General features: G+C 35.8%; 1 long non-coding RNA gene across 1 annotated transcript in view; it reads left to right on the forward strand.

Moving 5' to 3' along the window:
• The window catches only part of LOC125616166, a 17610-nt gene extending 14299 nt beyond the window's left edge, over positions 1 to 3311 (forward strand). Inside the window, exon 3 of the long non-coding RNA XR_007346814.1 lies at positions 2188 to 3311. This is a non-coding gene — a long non-coding RNA (uncharacterized LOC125616166). The remainder of the gene's footprint in view (positions 1 to 2187) is intronic.
• Positions 3312 to 6152: the final 2841 nt, after the last annotated feature.

Below are 6152 nucleotides of genomic sequence, written 5' to 3' on the forward strand. Positions count from 1 at the left end.
TATATATATATATATATATATTTAAGAGAGAGATGTTACCCTGTTACTACTAGGAGTATAAGTTTAATTTTAAAAACAATATAACAACTACAACACAGAAAAATTGAGAAAATAGTGCAATGGACCCCCAGATACCATCATTCAGATTCCACAATTATCAAGATTTTGTCACATTTGTATCATCTGTCCCTGTTTTCTTTCTTGTTATTAATAACATTGAAGCATGTAGTAGCAACACTTAGATAACATCATCTCTAAATAGGTCAATATGTAGCAACATGGGTGCTTTTTACATAACTGCCATGCCACTAGCATCTAACAAGATTGACAATAATTTCTTGATATCATTTAATAGCTAACTTTACTCAAATTTTCTGAATAAATCAGTCTTTAGAGTTGTTCCAATCACAATGCAAACTAGATTCACTCATTGTATGTGATTGACATGCCTCCTAAATCTTTGAATCTAATAGTCCCTCTGTCATTTGTTTTTTAATTTCTTGACTTTGACCATCTGCAAAAAGTCAATCTTTAACTCACACTCTAAATATGTGGTATCCTTTAACTTAATCCTCCTCCTCCATATTTGTTATAAACTGCAAAATTATTTCAAAGTGTCTTATGTACTTCTTATTCCAGCAGATTGAGAAGCAGCAATGTCTGCTTGCCTTACATGTATGAAATCCTGTCAAGAAATTATTGACTCTTTTCTTGAGCTAGCCTTCCTCACTCATTACCTCCTTCACTTTTTCTTTCTTTCTGTCCTCCCTCTCCCTTCCTCCTTCCCTTCCTTCCTTCTTTTTGTCAAGCATATATGTTGAATTTTGTTAAGACTTTTAGATACCTGTAAAGACAGTTACATGATTTTTCTTCTTAAAAAGTATGGTATGATGAGTAGATGAATTATCCTAATGATTTTTCTAATATTGAACTTGTGGCATTTCCATAATGAATGCCATGTGCTTATGATATATTCTTAATATTTTGCATTCTATTTGACATTACAGATCCTATTTAACAGTATTTTTAAAAGATTTTGCATTGATATTCATAAATCAGACAGGCCTTAATTTTTTAGTACTATTTATCAGGCCTTCATTTTGACACATACTTTATAAAAACAATTTGGAAGTTTTCTCTTTTCTTCACTCTATAACAATTTATATACCACAGGGTTTATTAAATCATCCAAACGCTAACAGAATTTCTTGGTAAAGTCAATTAGAATGATTATCTAGAATGATTATCATGGGAGGAGGATGGCCAGTAGCAGAATTTTGAAAACTTTTTGGAGTTTTCAGGTAATTTTGCACAGAATTATTCCAAGTAGACTTTTACTATTTTTTGTTTCAAACATTATTTCACTGTATCATTTTGTATTTTGTGAATTTGTATTTTCACCAATTAGGATGATTCACACTTTATGTCTCTTCATTCTTAATCACCTTTTTTAATGTTTTATTTTGCTAAGTTGACAATTTCTGCGTTTTTTCTCGATTTCTTCTGCTTTATTTTAGTTTTCATTTTTGTATTCTTTTGAATTTAATATTGAATTCACTATTTTCACCTTATAAAGGTTTTAATGTAATAAATGTTTCTAAAAACACTGCTTCAAATGTATCCCATGAGTTTTGATGTTTTTTTTTTTTCATTTTTATTATTTTCCTGAAACTTTGTAGTTTCCTTTTACTGTTACTTTCAGCAACACTTACAATACTGCTGTTCATCTTCATCTTGTTTAAGTCCTGCTCTTTTTGGTGATTTGGTCACATTCACCCATAGTCTGAGATTTGGAGGGATTTCAAGTCACCAACTTTTCTTGAAGATGCTATCCATGTTTTTTGTTTTGTTTTTTTCTCTCTGCTATCTTGTTAATCTGTTTGAATTTCACAGAAGGAGTTCTGAAGTGATGATTCAAGACTGCTACTATGATCACTGATCTGGAAGATCTCCCAGGAAGAAAACCAGTGAGAATTATAGATACTTTTATGAGACCAAGGGTACTGTCACAAAATGTACTAACAACTATAGAATCTGGGTGCCTTTACAGGGAGGTTATTTGTTAGAAACAGCTTTTGAAAGGATAGTTTTACAACCCAGAATCATTTCTTTTTATGCATCTAGAGGAGAATAATGGAATTTTCCCTTCATCCTGTGATTTTTTTTTTTTATTTCCTTTGCTGGCAGGTTTAAGAATCTACAGTTTCAAGATCAAGCACAAGAATCACATTAGCAATGAGAAGCTAAAAACTTACAACATGGAAAGTGAACATTACAACAAAAATTTTAACAACTGAAACCTGGAGAATAAAATGCTCCAATTATATTCCTAAGACCATAGCTTTGGAAGGAAGTGAAAGTCAGGAAGAAAATGATGACCATTTATGGGGCTGAGATTGTGGCTCAGTGGTAGAGCCTCCTCTAACACATGCGAGGCCGTGGATTCCATCCACAGCACCACATAAAAATAAATTAATAAAATAAAGGTATTGGTTAAAAAAAAAGAAAAGAAAATGATGACCACTTAGACCTTCAAATGAGTAAGATCTGCAACTAACCACTGAGTATTATCAAGGCCAGATTTTCTTCGTAGTCTTTAAATAGAGGTACTATGTAGAAGGTTATGCATTTAAATGTACATAAATAAAATAATATGACTAAAAGGGGGAGAAGGAGAAAGGATAAAGCTGGTACAGATTCACTTCATATAAATCTTTTTACAAAACTTCATCTAGGTTGGAAAAGAAAAGATGTGATTTTCTATAAAGTTAAAAAAATGTAATGGGAAAATGTTTTCCAACTGTCCAGCTCTTTTTGAGGGGCCAAAACTGAGAGCGACAGCTCCACACTCTATAAACAAACGAACAAGCATAAAAAGAATTTGCTAAGAGGTGGGTCCCCAAATATCATCTGAGATCTCTAAAGCATCCTCTACCTACAGAGATTAAGGCTTGGGATGGGGAATTTGGTAGGGCTTTTCTTAGTATTGTCAAGGTCTTGTGCATTTTGCTTCTGTCCTCAAAAGAATCCCCACTTTCCACCCTCAGCAGAGACAGGTGACAAAAGGGAACTAAATAAATTGAAGAACTTTTGCTAAACTTGACCCATGCTTCCCATGTTTGGGGTGTGACCTATGTTTACTCTTCCCTGTTTTAAGTCTAAAGGAAGAGGTTGGCTAATGGTTAGAACTCTCTGCAGTAACAAAGAAAAGAAAGAGGGCTATATATGAAGAATAGTCTGCACATCCAGAATTTCTTGGGGGCCAAAAAGCCAGCTTTCCTGTAGGCTTAGGAACCATAGCTAGGCTAGAATCTTTGAAGACTTTGCCCAAGACTATAGAAAGAGGCTGTGTAAAGTGCTCTATCAAAGTAAGAGCTGAGAGGTACATAGAATGGTTAGCTGAACACCTTGTCTGAACATGTGTGTGAAGAACGTAATTGGGGAGGCCTCCCACTAACCCAGCCTAACTCTTATCTTTCCCTATTATCAAAACTCTGACATCATTGAGTAGAAGACATTGGCATCATATGGAAAACAAACATATTATGCCTTATTCCAGTCCCACCTGGTAAGGAAAGAAGCTTTAAATTGAGATTAGATTAGACTTGGTAATATTCCAAACTTTACCACAAATTGGAAATAATGTAATGATAGGTAAAGAAACATGACCAAATGCCTTAAAAAAAATCTCCTTTGGAAGCATTCTTTGTTTGGATTTCTTTTAACATGTTATTATTATTTAAATAAATTCAACTAAATATTAAATATATAAAAGCACCTCATTAACAGTAGTCCTCAAAATTGATTACCCACTAAAATTATCTATTAACTTTTAAAAACCACTGATGCTTGTCCTACCCCAGATTCTGATTTAATTAGACATCACAGTTTCTAATGCTTACTAGATGATTCTATCAGGCAGCCAAAGTAAGGAATGACTCTAAAAATAATCTACCAAAAAGTATACATATATATCCCTACATTACTCTCAAATATCAAGAGAAATTAATGAAAAGGTGGAATTTTTCATGGAAAAGATCTACATATTTGTTTTCTCTCTGGACACTCTCCTAGAGATCTGCTTAAATAGTTTGTATTCATTTCATTAAAGGCATATTAATGAGTAAGTGCTAAGGACAGGGTGTAATATAATATAAACACTCAAAATATATTATACAGGAGTGGAAAGAAATATAATTTTATAAAAATTAATATTGGTTATTAACATACAGGAATCTATAGAAAGCATGTATCTTAAAGTGGTCTGTAAAAGTTTATATTGGTATAAGGATATAAAAATGTCTAAGGATATATAAAAAAAATAAAAATGTCTAAGGATAAATAAAGAAACATGGCTGAATATCCTAAAACAGACCTTCATTAATAAGAGTATTCTCTCCTGAGAGTGACCTTAATTTTTCCCTATCATTTGAATAATTTCACCTAATCACTGAGAATATGATAGTACCTGGTGAAAATTAATAAAGCATACATACTCCAAAATAAAGTTTACTTGTTTATTTTACCATTCCAAGAAAGCTGTTCTTGCACGTGATTGGGCACCTCCCTAACTGGGTGTGAGGTGTTCCAGCTAAACTGTGTCAGAACTAATCCCCACCCTTTCTAGGTGCAAGAGCCCATCCGTGTGAGGGGTGTGACTGACCATTTACCCTGAGACCAATCACTGACCCTGACCTTGGAATGCTGCCCCCCTCGACCTTCATTGGATGGAATTTTCCCCTGAATTTCTTGTTCCCCAATAAAAGGCCATTCTCTGGTGTGCTCTCTCTCTCTCTCTCTCCTGCTAGTCTCTTGTGTAAACCTCGCTGCCCCACTGGGTGGCTTGAGGCAGGAGCCAGAGCGAGAGTCGTCTCAGACCTGGTCAAAGAAAAGGGTAAATTGTGTTTATGTGTGTTTATTTTGATCTCACTATTTAACTTCTGCTGAGAGCCATAGCCTAGTCGGAATGACACATAGCATTTTTACCAGAACCAGAGTGGTTGAGAGGTGATGGCAGCAAGCCACTGAGATGATAATGGTTATGTTAAGCTGTGTATTCAATTGTATATTAGACCCCTGCTGTCCGCCTCAGGCATTGGCTACTTTGGAGTTCTTGTGCTACTTGGGAGTTCTCGCGGGAAATCCTGGGGAGTTCCCATTGGTTGGGGAAGTGCCAGAGGAGGGATTTCCGGTTGGTGTGTGGTGTGTCCCAGGAGAAGTCCGCATGCGTGGCGTTCGCGGGAGTTCGGAAATAAAGTTTGTTCCTGCTTGAGTGGCTCATGATTTGTGCCCAGCCAGACTGCGGCATTTGGTGGCCCATGCGGGAACGCCTGAAGCTCGGAGGTAAGTGAAATTGCTCGCCCCTGAGGAAAGGTGAGAGAATGGGTGACCATTTCAAAAAACAATGTGTTCTTGTTTTGATTTGTTTTGTTTTTGTTTCAAGCTGCCTATCCCTAGAACTTTCTCAGGCAAACTGGGAAAAATGGTTGGCTCAAGGTTTGAAGTTCTTCGGCCCTGAGGAAGAGATAGAGATAGACCACGAATATACATTTCAAAAAAATAGGAAAATTGATACAACGATTTTTTGTTCTGTTTTTGTTTCATTTTGCTTCGGTTTTGTTTTGAGTTATCTGTTTGAGTTGCATTATCTTTGTAGCAGAAATATAGGGTCAAAAATTAGCAAAAAACAAACCGAAAGAATGTTAAGTAAATTGTTAGAGGAAGGAGGCACCCTAGTAAAACCAAAAACAGTCAGGGCATACGTTGATACAATACAAAAATGTAGCCCATGGCTTTTTAAGGAGGAGTTGTTGAATATATCACAATGGGACCATCATGGTGAAGATTTAAGGGACAGGGAAAAGAAAAACCCAGGAACTCTGCCAGTTGGCACATTGCCATTGTGGATGATGATACGATTTTGTTTGCCTAGTCCAAAGCTTTCAGTTCAGATTATGGTAGAAGACATATTAGATCAGGAAAAAGAGGAGGCCTCTCGAGATAATCAGAAAGGGGAAGAAAGTTTAGAGCAGAAAAAGCCATCAGGGGAAAAGTTACAACAGGAGGCTGCTACTAACACCTTTCTATCACCAGAGGGTGTAAGTGTCCAACCAACAGCTCCATCTATGGGGCCCCAACCCCCGTAGTTGATA

The sequence above is a fragment of the Marmota marmota genome, unplaced genomic scaffold (assembly GCF_001458135.2).
Source record: "Marmota marmota marmota unplaced genomic scaffold, marMar, whole genome shotgun sequence".
NCBI classification, from domain to species: Eukaryota; Metazoa; Chordata; class Mammalia; order Rodentia; family Sciuridae; genus Marmota; species Marmota marmota.